Source organism: Equus przewalskii, chromosome X, assembly GCF_037783145.1.
Source record: "Equus przewalskii isolate Varuska chromosome X, EquPr2, whole genome shotgun sequence".
Taxonomy (NCBI): Eukaryota; Metazoa; Chordata; class Mammalia; order Perissodactyla; family Equidae; genus Equus; species Equus przewalskii.
The window spans coordinates 40,727,868-40,743,931 of record NC_091863.1 but is presented as its reverse complement, the minus strand read 5'-3'; the positions used below and the strand labels follow the sequence as shown (position 1 = coordinate 40,743,931).

General features: G+C 39.4%; 1 protein-coding gene across 2 annotated transcripts in view; it reads right to left on the bottom strand.

The window, feature by feature from the left end:
• Positions 1–6,728, bottom strand: part of CCNB3 (cyclin B3) — a 55,237-nt gene extending 48,509 nt beyond the window's left edge. Inside the window, exon 1 of one of the 2 annotated variants that reach the window (XM_070603670.1) lies at positions 6,669–6,728. The gene's annotated coding sequence lies outside the window, so the exon portion shown is untranslated. The remainder of the gene's footprint in view (positions 1–6,668) is intronic. The other variant, XM_070603668.1, reaches the window with a different exon arrangement.
• Positions 6,729–16,064: the final 9,336 nt, after the last annotated feature.

Here is a 16,064-nt window from a genome sequence, read left to right as displayed (position 1 = left end):
TTCCCTGACCACGTTATCTAAAGTAGGATTCTCCACCCACTCCATTATACTCTATCTCAGCCTCTTACATTTCTTTTAGAGTAATTATTGCTATTTGTAATTTTGTAACCTACCTCCCCATTCAAGAATACAAGATCCATAACTACAAGGACCATATCTATTGTGTCCTAACTCCAATGATTAGCATTAATAATAGTTTACATTTATTGATTGCTTACTATATGTTTGACACTGTTCTGACACTCACAACAATATAATGACGTGCTAATATCCCCATTTTGCAGAAGTAGATCTTGAAGCACAGGGAAGTTTAGTCATTTGCCCTAGATCACACAGCTGGTAAGCTGTCAGACTGGGATTTAAACCCAAGCAGTCTGATTCCAAAGACCAAACACGTAAGCATTAGCCCATACCTGCCTCCTTGACAGATGATTGAAAAATATCGGTTAACTAAGTAAATGAGGATCTTCCTTTAAGGTCATCACTGTAGACAAGTGTCCTGCTGGGATGCAATATAAAGGAAATATAGTATTAACACAAATTACTGTAAGTCTTCTTTAGTCAAGAGAGGAAAATGTCCATCCACCAAAACAACAGCAATGCAAAAATCACAAAACAAGCAATTTCATTTTTCCTATTTCTTCCCAGCTTTTCACAAAAACAAAAAAGTCATTGGGTAAAGTTACTATTTTTCCAAAATTTTTTAAATTTGTTTTTCTCTCAACTTTCACACCTCCAGTTGACTTAATCTTTCCTTTGGGTAGCACTTAGAGAGAACACTGAGAAAAGAGGAGACAGCCCTTTGTCTCTACCATTTTCCAGTATTTCCCTCCTCCCAGGCATACAACATTCTCATAAACTCTCATTTTTCCTCCCCTCTACATCCCTGTATTAAAACCTAATAGAGAGCCAGTCCTGATGGCCTAATGGTTAAAGTTCAGCATGCTCCACTTTGGCGGCCCAGGTGGGGTTCCCAGGCAGAGAACCACACCATTTGTCTCTCAGTGGCCATGCTGTGGCAGCAGCTCACATAGAAGAACTAAAGAGACTTACAACTAGAATATACAACTATGTACTGGGGCTTTGGGGAGGAAACAAAAAAAGAGGAAGATTGGCAAAAGATGTTAGCTCAGGGCGAATCTTTAAAAAAATAAATCCTAATGGAAAAGATCTGCTGTTATCTACCTCACTTTCACATGAAAATATATTTCAGGTAGATCCAAGATTTAACTGAGAAATTGAAACCATGGAAATACTAGACAAAATATAAAAGAATATTTTTATAATCTTGCAGATGGAAAAACCTTTCTAAACAACACAAAAAAAATCTAGAGAAGGCAAAAGACTCAATTTTAGTAGCTAAAAATTTAAAATTTCTTTTTGGCAAAACAAACAAAAAACAAGGTTAAAAAATCTAACAACAACCTGCAAAAACATTGGCAACACAAATGACAAAGGAATAATTTCCAAAATGTACAAAAATTACTTCACGACCAACAAGAAAAAGATGAACCATCCCTTGAGAAAATTGGCAAGAAAATGAAAAATGGGAGAAGAAATACAAGTGGCAAATAAACATTAAAATATGCTCAATTTCACTAAAAGTAAATGCAGATTAAAACAGCAATTCATTGTTTTTATTTAGGACATTGGCAAAAGTTTAATAGATTAATAATAACTTCTGTTGGTAAAGCGGTGGGTAAACAGGCACTTTTATTCACTGTTAATAGGAGTAAAAACTGCCATAAACTTTGGGAGGATTATTTGAAAATACCTATTGAATTTTAAATGTTTAAACTCTTTTACCCAGAGATTCTACTTCTGGTAATCTTTCTACAAAAATATTCATTCCAAGAAATAAGGCTGAAAATTTCCCAAATTTGAGAGAGACATAAACTTGCAGCTTCAAGAAGCTAAACGAATCCCAAACAGGATAAACCCAAAGAAATTCAAACAAAGACACATCATAACTAAACTTCTGAAAACTAAAGACAAAGGAAAGAACCTTGAAATCAGCAAAATAGAAAAGACACCTTTCTAATAGGGGCTGATTTTTTTTGGAATGGCAATGGATTTCTCATCAGAAACCATGCAGGCCAGAAGGAGGTGACACAATATTTTCAAAGCACTAAAAGAAAAGAACTGTCAACTCAGAATTCTCTATGCAAGGAAAATATCCTTCGGGAGTGAAAGGGAAATCAAGTCATTCTCACATGCCCACCTTAAAAGAATAGAAAGTTCACAAAGTAGAAAAAGTGGTAATAGGAGGAATCTTGCAACATCAGGAAGAAAGAACAGTGGAAAGAGCAAAAATACAGGTAGATACAATAGATCTTCCTTCTGATGCTTTTTTCTTAATTTTGTTTGACAGTTATAGCAAAAATTATAACTGTTTGATGTGGTTCTCAATGTATGTAGAGGAAATGTTTAAAACAATAATATAGATGGAGGAGGGTAAAGTAAAGGTTTCTACACTTCCCTCAAACAGGTAACATGTCAACTCCAGTAGGCTGTGATAAGTTGTATATAATGTAAAACCTCAAGTATTCACTAAAAAAGCTACGCAAAGAGATACACTCAAAAATACTATAGATACACCAAAATGGAATTCAAAAGAATGTTCAAGTAACTGGAAGGCAGGAAAAAGAAAACATATAAATGAGAAACAGAGGGAATAATAAGAAAATAAAAAGATAAAATGGTGGCCTGAAGCCCTAACAGATCAATAATCACATGAAATGTAAATCATTTAAGTAGAGGAATTACAAGACAGAGATTGGCAGAGTGGATTAAAAAAATATGATCCAATGATATATTGCCAAAAAGAAACCCACTTCAAATATAATGATATAAGTAGGTTGAAAATTAAAAAGTGGAAAAAAGATATATCACACATACATTAATTTTTAAAAAGCAGGAGCAGCTATATTAGTATCAGATAAGGTAAACTTCAGAGCAAAGTAAACTACCAGGGACAGAGAAGAATATTATATAATGGTAAAAGCATCAATCCTCCAAGAAGACACAGAAATCCTAAAGGTGTATGCACCAACCAACAGAGCTGCAAAATACATGAAGCAAAATCTGAGAGAACTCAAGGAAGAAATAGACTAATCCACATTTATAGTTGGAGACTTCAAAACCTCATCTCGATAATTGATAGAACAACTAGATTAAAAAATTGGCAAGAATATAAAAGAACTTAACAACACCATCAATATGAGAATCTAATCAACCCTTATAGAGCACCCCACCCAATAAGAGCAGAATACACATTCCTTTCAAGCTCCCACGGAACACTCACCAAAATAGACCATACCCTCAATCAGAAAGCAAACCTCAGCAAATTTAAAATCATAACTGAGTGTGTTCTCTGACCACAATGGAATCAATAACAAAAATAACAGGAAATCCCCAAACACTAAGAAAGTAAACAACACACCTCATCAATCAAAGAGGAAGTCTTAAGGCAAATCAAGAAATACATTGAACTGAATGAGAATGAAAATATAACGTATCAAAATTTGTGGGACACAGCTAAAGCAGTACTGAAAGGAAAATTTATAGCACTAACTGCTTACATTAGAAAAGAAGAAAAGTCTTAAAAGTCAATAATCTAAGCTCCATTTCAAGACTATAAAAAGAAGAGGAAAATAAATCCAAAGAAGCATAAGGTAGAAAGTAAGATAAAAGCAGAAATTTATGAAATTTAAAAGAGAAAAACCAATAGTGAAAATCGATGAAACAAAAAACTGGTTCTTTGAAAAGATCAATAAAATTGACAAACCTCTAGCAAGACTGACAAAGAAGAAAGACAAATTAATAATATCAGAAATGAAACAAAGGCCATCACTACAGACCCTACTGACATCCAAAGGATATTAAGGGAATACTATGAGCTCTCCACACATAAATTTGCCAATTTAGTTGAAATGGACAAATTCCTTGGAAATTACAAACTTCCACAATACACTCAATATAAAATACATCAATTGAATATTGAGTAGCTCCATACTTTTAAAGAAATTCAATTTGTAATTTTAAAATAAAAAAAAGAACTCTCCAGATCCAGATGATTTCACTGGAGAAATAAACAAAACATTTAAAGAATAATTAACACCAGGCCAGCCCCAGCGGCCTAGTGGTTAATTTCGGTGTGCTCAGCTTCGGCAGCCCGGGTTCAAGTCTGGGCGCGGACCTACACTACTTATCAGTGGCCATGCTATAGCGGCAGCTCACACACAGAAAAACAGAGGACGACTGGCAACAGGCATTACCTCAGGGCCAATCTTCCTCACAAAAAAAAGGAAAAAGGAAAACAATTCCACTTACAATGGCATCAAAAAGAATAAAATACTTAGAAATAAATTTAACAAATGAGGTAAAGACATACACTGAAAGCCACAAAACATCACTGAGAGAAATTAGACCTAAATAAATGTAAAGACATCCCATGTTCATCAATTGAAATACTTAATATTGTTAAGATGGCAATCCTCCTCAAATTGACCTACAGAGTCAATGCAATCCCTATCAAAATCTGTGTAGAAAAGAGTTAGCATAGCATGCCTGAGAATGCTATTATTTGAAAATCCTACTGACAAGGTTGGCCCTTGGCTAGGATCTGCAGAAGTTGGATTTGGGGAGTTGGACCACCTGACCACCACCCTAACTAATAAGAGTAGCTCACTATACCTTGACTGTGCAAACAACATGGTTTATGGTGACACCAGCTTTCCTCCTGAGACTTCAGAGTTTTGGTATGTGCTAGGCAGAGGGTGCCTGCCTGACCAGCCCCCAATAAAAAGGCTTGGCACTGAGTCTCTAATCAGCTTCCCTCATAAACAACATTTTACACATGTTGTCACAACTCTCTACTGGGAAAAGTTATGCTAAGTGAAAGAAGTCAGTCACAAAAGACCATATTGTGTGATTCCACTTATATTAAATGTCCAGAATAGGCAAATCTATAGAGACAAAGAAGATTAGTGGTTGCCTAAAGCTGGGGAGGTATAGGGTTGGGGGAGTTGGGCTGTGACAGCTAAAGGGTATGAGCGTTCTTAATAGTGATGAAAATGTTCTAAAATTGATTGTGGTGATGGTTGCACAACTCTATGAATACACTAAAAGTCACTGAATTGTACACTTTAAATGGGCGACTTATATGGTATTTGGATTGTATTTCAATAAAGCTGTTGTAAAAAACTAGCTATGGCTGATAAAATATATTGGTTCTTTTTTAAAAAATCTGTTGAAGAATGGCAAGAAAAGACTCAGTGGAACCAGTTAGGAAGTTACTGCAGTAAGCCAGGCAGTTTGGACCAAGGAAGTCCAATGTTCTTGGCGGAGGCCACGCACTTTCTATATGGCTCTGGGAACAGCTGTTGAACAACCATTACCACTAATTTTCTTTCTTTCTTTTTTAAATTGAGATATAATTGACATATTATATTAGTTTCAGGTGTACACACTAATTTTCAATTATGTAAATATCCTTAAGCACTTACTAATATATATGAGCCTAGTGATATCCCTTGCAGGGTAAATGAGTAAAACACAGTCATTCTCCCCAAGCATTTCCGCATTTGGAAAGATAAAGCTCATAATGAAATAATTACAAGACAGAATGTGCTAAGCGCCAAAGTAAGGTGAATATAAAACTGCTAAGGATTTCAGAGCACACATGTGGTTGAACATGTTATTCTTGTCAACACAACCAGTATTGTCATAATCTCACCAAGAGTACTTACTGGGTGGCTAAGTACATGAGCCACTGTTCGGTTCTATACAGAGTTGGATAGTCACTGCTTTCCTTGAAAGTAGGCACACCTTTATGATGGGGCTATTAAAGAAATGCATCAATAAATATAACATACACAAATATGCTACTTTTAGGATGCGGAGTGACCCTAACAGGGAGGAATCACCAATTTCCCTTTTAATTTGAGGAATGCCTTGGCAAAATAGGCTTTTGCATTGGGCGATCTTGTACTGTGTGGAAGCACATTTTCCAAGCAGCTGTGACATCCTAGCAGCCACATGAACTTAATACCCTCATTTACCATCTAGATTTGAGAGCAACAGGCACAGAAGGTCTAAGCCTGACATCCCCATGGGGGCAACTACAGGACAAAGCTGAAGACTAGGCCAGTCTTCATCCCATTTTAACGTCCCTAAAACTAAGGGGATCCTTAAGGATGTGTGTTTTGGGGAGGATGCCTACAAGTGCCAGGAGGAAATCTGAAAGGCTTCATGCTTCCAGATCCCCTTCCTCTCCATCATGGTCCTTCTTTGAAACATTAATTCACTGATACAGATACTATCTAGAGGGAAGGAAGGATAAAAGTTTTGTCACCAATTAATACTATGTTTAAGTATGTTTTTTGTTAGATGTTTGAGACAAGTTTCTTGGTTTAACAGGAAAAAAAAATTCTGATTAACAAGTTCCCTCAGCCACATCTCCAGCTCTGACACAGGATATATTCATATATTTGTATGTGTAAGGCAAAGGCTCTTTTAATACCTAGAAAATAAGTTGAACCTTTAACAAGCCATAGATGTATTGGGACAAAAGCTACGCATTGGAAAGGAGCTCCCCACCAGTCGGAAACGGAAATAAAACAAAACAAAACAAAACACGGAGAAGAGCAGACGGAAAGGGTACTAACCGCCTCCGGGTAACCGCCTCCACACAAAACCGCCTCCACACAAAACCGCCTCAGAAAAACGATCTCAGAGGCGGCGGGACCGACCCCACCATTCTCACCAGCAGGGGGAGACAACAGCTCAACACTTTGTTCAGTCAGACTCCAAACCACCAGATGGGGCCAAAAGATCAGAGAAGGTATCCTTTATACTTTTCTTTTTCTCAGAGAATTTCTCTTCTGCGTCTTCGGACCCTAGAAGAAAGAAAAGGCAGCCTAATCACTTCGCACACACGCATACCCCCCCACACACACCAAGATGATGGAAGCGGCTAGCGCCTGATCTATTCATACCACCACACAAATGGCCTCTCTGTGCTCCAGCTCCCCATTAATAAAATTGGGATTAAAATAGTACGCATTTCATAAGGCTGTGTGAGAATTAAATGAGATAATGCATGCAAAAAACAGTACCTGGCAAATTTTCGGGCCCCACTGCATGATGAGGATTTTAGGCTGGTTAATTTTAAAACTGTGGATGAGAAGCAGGCTCCCAGGAGCGAGTTTGCTTGCCCTTTGTTGGGAAACATTTACATTTGTAAAGGAAACCTCCATCTGTAAAGATGCCTCCCTCTCTGTGCCAGGAAGCAGAGAAATGACCTTATCTCTAGAAACTCTTAATCAATGCCAAAGGCAAGAACTTAAGTTGGTTACTGTCTGGCAACCTCATGTAACTGACCCCCTCCCCCAAAATCCTCTTTTGTCTTTGGCTGAGGATAATATTTAAGCAGTGACTTCTGCCATTTACTCAATCCAGTTTGATTCTTATCTAAAAGTGATAGGACCACCCAATAACCAGACCCTACCGGCACTGATGTCATTTTAACAACTCTTTTTACATATTCTTCCCTTTGTCTTGTAAAGAGATAACTCACATACCTATGCCTTAAATTTAGCCTTACTCTCCACTTATGTTTGCAGCAGCGGCCCTGGCGGCAGCAGCTCCCCATGCCAGCAGCAGCTCTGACTGCCCATGGGTCCTGTCCCCATGCTATTCCACACTATTCTCTAAATAAAAGAGCACTACTGCCAGATCTTGAGAGTCCAAGAAATCTTTCTTTCGACTCCTCAGCTCACTAACCCCACATCACTGCAGACCCAGGGAATTAGAAACTCTGGGATGGGGCCCAACTATCTGTTTTAATAAGCCCTCTAGGTGATTCTGAGGCACACTAAAGTGTGACAATTATTGATCCCAGAAGGCTGCACACTCATATAGCTAAGCAAGTTTTTTGTCATTATTACAGAGTCCATGATTCTGTGGCTTCTGAATTATATTTCCTGCCTGAAATTCCAAAACCATCATTTGTTTCTTGAGCTCAGCTGTGTGCCCAGTATCGTGGCAGATACAAAGAAAAGGAGAGAGAACCTGCCCTCCAGGCTTTCAACGTAGGTGACCCAGGAACAGGAAAAGTTAATTAACCCTGCAAGACCACATCTAGTAAATGTCAGATGAATTATACAGACAGTAAGCAAATATTCTAGGAAATCAGAAGAGGGGAATTTCATAATTATAAGAGGGCGGAGCCTGCCCCTGCCAAGCTAAGCCCACTCCTCAAAAATAGCTGTAAGTCATTTGCTACAGCAAGGCAATAGAACAGACCTTAGCTGCCTAATTAGCCGCTGCCTAAAAGGAAACTGCAACATATCTGAGTCCACTTTCCTTCAACAGCTGCCCTTTGAAATAAAAAAAAAAAGAGAGAGAATGTTTATAGCTTTTAAAAGTCTTTTATTTTCTCCCTCCACTGCTTCAATCACTCACAGGAAAGGACAGACAGATATGCACAATACAGACATAACATAAATACTTGACAGAAGTAACTATGCAGCACCATTGCAGAGATGTTCAGAATAGCTATCTAATTTTTCTCTTTAGTATGGTTGCATAAAGCTGCTCTAAATGATATTGTTCATTCTCTTGGCTGGAAAGCAATTCACAAGAAAAAGAAATGGAATTCTCATATGTATTGGTCCATAGTAAATAATGTCCAATAATCATTGGTATCACTGCCCATTTTCTAAATGGTCATAGTTATTGCTTAAACTAAATTAGGTAGGCTATATCAGAGGCTGGAAGATACTTATTGGGACTAACAGACAGACAGTGATTTGATGAAGGCCAATAGTTCAGTTCATTTAAATTTCATTTTGCCATTATTCATAACAATTGCATTACACAGGTCCCATTTTTGTTATCTTAACTGCCCTTTCAAACCAAATGCAAACTGAAAGTGTATTTAAAATGTTGATTTGTACAATTATTCACAAGTTTGTGTGAAAGAGAAGATGTTTGGGTAGGATAAACAAGGTTAGAAAGTGGATGATGATGCTGCTTAGAAAAACAAACAATGACCAAAGTTTCTGTGTTTAACATCTCTATATTTGGCTCTTAAAGGCTAACCTAATTGCATAGTGCTTCACACATATTCACACACTAACGTAGCATATTTCTTCTTTTGACTCTTTGAATGTCCCTTCCCCATCTATCCCCGCCTCTAGTCAGTATTCTCTTTAGCTGAAGATAGTATTTAGGGTGGTGGCTTCTGGCCTTTACTTAATCCGATTTGATTCCTATCTAAAAGTGGTGGGACCACCCAATGGCCAGACCCCACCTGCAGTGATACCACTTTAACTTTTTTGCATGTTCTTTCCTTTGTCTTGTGGAGAGATGGCTCACATACCTGTGCCTTAGGTTTGGCCTTACTCTCCACCCATGTTGGTAGCAGTAGTGGGGGCAGCAGCAGTGGCTCCTCCTGCCCGTGGGCCCTGTCCCCACGCAGCAGCCTGACTGCCCATGGGTCCTGTCCCCATGCCAGCAGCAGCAGCTCTGACTGCCCATGGGTCCTGTCCCCATGCTATTCCACACTATTCTCTAAATAAAAGAGCACTACTGCCAGATCTTGAGAGCCCAAGAAATCTTTCTTTCAACTCCTCTGCTCACCGACCCTGCATCATTTCTGGTGGCCTGTACGGGAAACTTGCTTCATCAGCTTGTGAGCTCAAGTTCTGGTAAGTGCCCTTTTTCCTTGTGCCTTTCCCTTTTTTGAGGATGGATCTAAATTCATTTCTCCATCGGGAACTTTCTTGGACGGCTGTATGAATCCATGTTTGCTGCCCATGGCTACTCCATGGGGCAAATCATGGCATTCAGCTTGAAGAGAATCAGTACCTTAAGCCTCAGGGTGATGTAGAATGAATTAATCCATTCCTTCCTGACTCTATCTCTAATATATAAATTTTACTTGGGCACGGGTCAACCACTTAAGTCATTAGGACGGTTGCCAATCTCCAAGACTCCCGTGGAAGGTTTCTTTTCCTAAGGCTGGATTGGGATCCCTCCCTATGGCACCTGACCATGCTCTGAACTGCAGGAAAGTCCCAATTGGGACTCCAGTTCAGGGAAAGTACCAAACTCTAACCTTCGGTTGAGTATGGGTACCCCTTCTTGGGAGAATGGCTCCAGGATGCAATTGGGTAGAATGTCCCCCAGACTGGCGGAAAATTCCTCACTGTTTTTCTCTATCCTTTTATCCTGGGGACCATTCACCAGGCACCTATTACTGCCAGGCAGAATAGGGAAGATGTTCAAGGAATGCCCCCATCATCCTTTGCTACAGGAACCCCAATGGGGGGATTTTCAAGGTAATGGCTCCTTTTCTTTCATCTCTCTTAAAGTTCTCCTTTTCTCTCAGGGACCATTCACCAGGCACCTGTTACTGCCAGGCATAACAGGGAAGGTATACAAGGGATGCAATGCTGGGGGATGCCCCCATCACCCCTTGCTATAGGAACCCCACAATAGGAACAATGGCAGAATGCTGCCCTAGGTTCAGGGGGGATTTTTCAAGGTAATGGACCCGTTTCTTTCATCTCTCTTAGAGTTACAATGGCCATTTTCGTCTCCTTTTGAGCTTTGCAACTGAGAAACAAAGAAATCTTTATAGAGTAAAAGGCTCCACCCCTGGGAGCCCCAACTTTGGGTTTCTGGGCCTGATCGCCCCAGCAACCCCAAGTGGGGTGCCCTCTCTTGACGGTTGACTCATTGAGTACTTTAGTCACCTACTGAGTCAGTTATGAGGGTAGGAGACCTGTGATTCATTCTGTGAACTGTCGTGCTAGGGTAGTGTGCCCCAGCACGGGAACTGCTGTGTGACTCATCTTGATAACCCTCTGGAAGAGGCCAGGAGGGCGAGGTCTGATCTTTTCTTTTCCTTTCTTTGTCTTGTTCATCACCTTCTCTGCTGTCACCAAGTCGAGGTTAAGTTCAGGCTGGATCTGAGCAGAACCTAGACCGTCTGTAAAATTGAAAACTTGAAACGCTTTTGCCAGGGACTTAACTCTCAGCGCTGGCGCTGGGAGCCCCAGCCTCCAGCCAGTTCCAGGCCTTTGTCTCCTGCTTCCCTGCCTGAACTGTGCTGGCTCGGAGACAAAGTGCCCAGGCTGAGCGGGACTTGACTAAATCTTATAACTATGTCAACACCCACACTCGGCCTCTGAACCCTTTCTCCAGGCTGCAGTCAGTCAGACACCAGCTTTACTGCCATGGGGAATGCCCTAAGCATCCCCGGAGACTCACTGCTGGGGTACATTCTAACCAATTGGAAACACTTGCAATTGGATGGGTTATGCCCCAGAAACTCCATCTTGGAGAAAATTTGAGGGGTTTCTCTGTGCCTTTGTGATGCAGTCAGACAGGTAGATCAACCTATGATGTCATTTGAGTTACAACCCAGTTTCTGAGAAATCAAGAGCTCTGTTTAATTGGCTTAAAGTAAGTGCTTACATAAATTCTAAATGTAGCAGAAATTAACCCAGTGTCTTTCACAGTTAACGTGAAGTGAATTAATCTTTGGTAAATGAAAGCTTGTTCAAGTTTGTTGGTTTGATTGAAAATAGTCTTGTTGTCAGAGTTGTCGGTATTTGCACATGATGCAGGCATGCAGCCTGTGTTTACTAGTCAAATAAGTTCACGTTGTCTGCTAAATTCGACAGCAAAATAATAGCTTTAAATGATGACCAGTTTTGTCTAATGTCTCATGAGATTTTCGTGGGTAATCTGAACATGATTGTTGGAAACAAACGGTTTAAATAGATAAAAGTGGGTACAATAACTTTTATGGTCTGTATACTTGGAGAAAAACAGCTTCCAAATTCTTTTTGGTAACTTCAAACTTTAGAGTTTTGCCAAGTTAAGTTAAATGATAAAAATCTGAGTATCTGGGTCATTTTTGGATTGACTAGAACACAAACATTATTGCTAAACATATTGAAGTTATTTACTTTTGGCTTCTTATTGTAAAGATGCTAAAAGCATTTGGGACTATTAAAAAGCATGCCTTGTGTTTTATTGTGAAGTGGCATGTTTCTAGAAATTGTGAAGTGTTTAAAATGCTGATATAAAAGACAATTCGTAATTGCTTACCTTTTAGTGTTTACTATGGCCTGTTAAGGGTTAAAAGTTCTAATTAACATATCTAATTAAAGCTACTGGAAATTAATAAGGAAAACAGCTCTGTATTCAAGGAAAGTTGAAATGTATGTTTTCAGTAAAGAGGGTATAAAGAATGGAATTATTTTTGTTGGGTTAAGAAAGATAAATTTGTCCTAATGTACTAGAAAGGAAAAAAGAAAGACTTTGGGACAAATTCTGAAGGCAAAAAGAAAGTTGTAGAAGGTTTGTGAAGGAGAAATTCTGAAAGGAGTTTTATGCCTGGTCAAGTAGACTAAACTAAATCTAATTAAGTGAATGAGTTTTAATGTTAAAAATAAGCTGGTGCAGAAATTAAAATTTGGTTTTCTCTCAAAGGATAACTTTCTTGAACTTTTGGCCTGCTCTAACTCTACCTAAAAGACAGAAAATCTATGTTTTGTTAATTTCCTATGTTCAGAGAGAAAGAGGTCTGTTCTAAAAATTTTTTGACTGTTGTTTGCTCTTGACTGTTTCTGTTGTCATTTTGAATGGATACCTGAGCATTCTCTCACAGTAAGCGTTGTTTGAACAAGTGTTTTAAAGTCTTTTGGTATTTTTGACAAGCTTCTTGTCAAAAATATTCAAGTCCTGAATAGAAGTGTTTCTTTTGAAGGATACAAATTAGGCTTATTTGGTCTATTAAACTACATGGGAAGCATTGTCAAATAAGCGATGATAAACTTTCTTATGTGGTATTATGTGGGTAAATGCTATTAATATAAATGTCTTAAAATTATATAGCATTCCTAACATTTTGATCTGTCCTGGTTATCAGTCATAACTCCAGTTATTATCTTAAAGTGTTATATGTCACAGAAGTAGCCAAGTTTCTTTGTCAATTGCCCTTTTGAGTCTTTTGTCCATTTGCAGATAGTTGCTGTTTTTACTGTGATGCCTTTTGCTTTTGTGAATATGTTTCGTCTTCAGAGAAATTCCTGGAAAGGATTATGACATGAGATTCTAAACTACAGGTTTCTGATAAATTTTCAGATTGTAAAACTGAACTGGGTAAGAAATTACAGAATTCTAACAGAAACTAAGTTCATAGATCTGCTAACAGAAGATTAAACTCAATAATCAATTATACAGGACTGTATGAACTGATGAGGATGATTATAATTTTTTATGACTTTGAAATATTGTTTTTGATGTGTTTTGTTTTCTCAGATTTAAGGAAATCTTTTCTCTTATGCTAACTATGACTTATAGCAATTCGGTGAAATTATCCTTTATGAGCAAAACTGAAACATTTGTCTTTTTCTCCCTACCTGATCCCTCCAGAATTTGGAAACTCTTTGTGAGTGAGTATGGTTATGTTGTGGCAATATTTGCATAAGTTCAATAAGAATCTGTTCTCCGTATAACAGGACACATTGGTTATATTACCAAGGCTTTGACTGGAATGTCATATTTGAGAGAAACATACAGGCTCGGATATGACAATACTGCCTTTCAGGAACAAAGATTGGACTTTCTGGTAATAAAGCCACTTGGAAATATGGGCCTGGTATGTTGTTTACAGAGATTCTGGCAAACTTACCCGGTAAGTAAGGAAGCTTGCTTATCTGGCAGGTTCAAGGAACCTCAGAATATTTTGGGGACCTCAAGAAGAGAGGAGTCCACCCAAACCTGTAGGTACTGCAGGCAAAATCTGATGGCAAGTCCTTGGCTTGGCTTTTCTGGCCTCAAGAGGACTTTACAGTTCAATCTGAGATTCCTCAAAAATTCCAGCAAAGCAGATTTAAAAGAGCCTGTATAATCAATTGCTATACTTGCTGCACTTATGTAAATAATTGAACCAAGTTTTATTGAAACTACACTTATTTTGCAAACCAGTTAATCTTAATTTGGCTATCTTGTAAAAATGAGGGTGATTTTAGAGAGAAAAATTATGTTTCAGTAGAAGCTTAGTATGCATTCATGGATATTAGATTCTATCTCTTTTCTTCTACAAGATTCATCTATTACTAATCATAATGTCTCCTTGTGCCCATCCATCTCTGATATCAGGGAGTTCCCTAGCCACAATCAAACCTTTTCCTTCAATACTACTGCCCAAATACTAACTAGATTTGCCTTGTCACAGGTGGATCATAAACAACAAGTTCCAAAGGTAAAGTCCCCAACTTATCGATACACACAGGATGGACTATATCAAATTTGGGACGAATATATTTGGCTCACTCCTACTAGTGGTCAACTCAGTCAAAAGGCCACTCTATGTTGGGAACAAACCAATCACACCTGTGATACATGGCCTAATAGCACCCGACCTATGGGAAAAATTCCCCGTTATATGTGTTCTCATACCATAGCCTTAAGAAATACTGATTGGTTTGGGACTGACTGAGATAGATGGCCCAGCGTACATTGGTTAGCCCCTAATGGCACTCAGTGGTTATGTGGCTCCAGCTTATGGCCCTGGCTGCCACCTGGATGGATTGGACGAAGCACCCTAGGCTTCATCTGGATGCAAGGTAGAACTACATTTACTATATCTCCTCCTGCTAACCTGCCAAACCTGCAACAGCAGTGGACACGCTCTGTCTTCCACTGGTATGACCATGTTGCCTCAATTTTCCTTCCCCAGTTAGGAATCGAAAGGGTCATCTGGCACATGGAAGCTCTAAACAAATTTACTATGAAAGCATTAAATGACACACAACATAGCCTTTTGCTGCTTGATTTAGAAGTATCCCAAATGCGTAAGGCAGCCATCCAAAACCGAATGGCACTGGATGTCTTGACAGCAGCACAGGGGGGCACTGGTGCCATTATAAAAACTGAATGTTGTGTTTATATTCCTGACTACCATCAAAATATCTCTGGCTTCCTCTCTGATATGAACCACCAAATTAAGCCCATGGCTGACTCTACCCTATCTCTAAATGATTGGTTGAACTCTTGGTCAGTCCAGGTTTCTGGACTACTATCAAAACCTTATTCATTGGGTTATTTCTTATTATAATTTGTTGTCTATTTCATTGTTTATCTTCTGCATGTCAACAAAGTTTCATCTCCTGGACCACCTCTCATCAAATGATTCTCTCATCTCCAGAGGATCTGTACACCTTGTCAGCCTTGGACTCCACAGGTGCAACCTTCTGGTCCGCTGAACCTCCTACCTGTACCTATGGCCCCATTTAGGGACAGCTCTACGACCTTGCACAGCCGGAAGTAGTTACAGAAGACTGACCATCGTCCATATCCCCAAAAGATTTCAGGGCCAAATGGGTTCAGGGCGGGTTTATGATGAGGATTTTAGGCTGGTTAATTTTAAAACTGTAGATGAGAAGCAGGCTCCCCGGAGCGGAGTTTGCTTGCCCTTTGTTGGGAAATATTTACATTTGTAAGGGAAACCTCCATCTGTAAAGATGCCTCCCTCTCTGTGCCAGGAAGAAGGCGGGATGGTATTATCTCTGGAAACTCTTAATGGGGAAGGCAAGGACTTAAGTTGGTTACTATCTGGCAACCTCATGTAACTGACCCCCCCCCCCCAACATCCTCCTTTGTCTTTAGCTGAAGATAGTATTTAGGGTGGTGGCTTCTGGCCTTTACTTAATCCGATTTGATTCTTATCTAAAAGTTGTGGGACCACCTAACGGCCAGACCCCACCTGCACTGATACCATTTTAACTTTTTCGCATGTTCTTTCCTTTGTCTTGTGGAGAGATGGCTCACATACCTGTGCCTTAGGTTTGGCCTTACTCTCCACCCATGTTGGTAGCAGTAGTGGGGGCAGCAGCAGTGGCTCCTCCTGCCCGTGGGCCCTGTCCCCACGCAGCAGCCTGACTGCCCATGGGTCCTGTCCCCATGCTATTCCACACTATTCTCTAAATAAAAGAGCACTACTGCCAGATCTTGAGAGTCCAAGAAATCTTTCTTTCGAC